General features: G+C 43.5%; 1 protein-coding gene across 1 annotated transcript in view; it reads left to right on the top strand.

Moving 5' to 3' along the window:
- Window positions 1-372, top strand: part of STAB2 (stabilin 2) — a 169621-nt gene that overhangs the window by 69324 nt on the left and 99925 nt on the right. The window lies entirely within an intron of this gene.

The raw sequence follows: 372 nt of genomic DNA, 5'->3' as shown, positions 1-372 counted from the left end.
CAGGATCAACCCCGGGGGGCTGCAGCCGCTATGTGAGTGTTGCCCTTTATCTCCAGGCTGCCGGGTATTTTAGGAAATCCTGAAGGAAGGCCTTCCAAAGGCAGTGTTGAATGACTTCATGGCATGAGGCATATTTGCTTGAACCCTGCGTTTTAAAGATGATGCCACTGTTTATAATAGCCAGGACATGGAAGCAACCTAGATGTCCATCAGCAGATGAATGGATAAGAAAGCTGTGGTACATATACACAATGGAGTATTACTCAGCCATTAAAAAGAATACATTTGAATCAGTTCTAATGAGGTGGATGAAACTGGAGCCTATTATACAGAGTGAAGTAAGCCAGAAGGAAAAACACCAATACAGTATAC

This window comes from Bison bison, unplaced genomic scaffold (genome assembly GCF_000754665.1).
Source record: "Bison bison bison isolate TAMUID 2011002044 unplaced genomic scaffold, Bison_UMD1.0 scf7180017864327, whole genome shotgun sequence".
Classification (NCBI taxonomy): Eukaryota; Metazoa; Chordata; class Mammalia; order Artiodactyla; family Bovidae; genus Bison; species Bison bison.
This window is presented reverse-complemented; position numbering and strand designations above follow the sequence as displayed.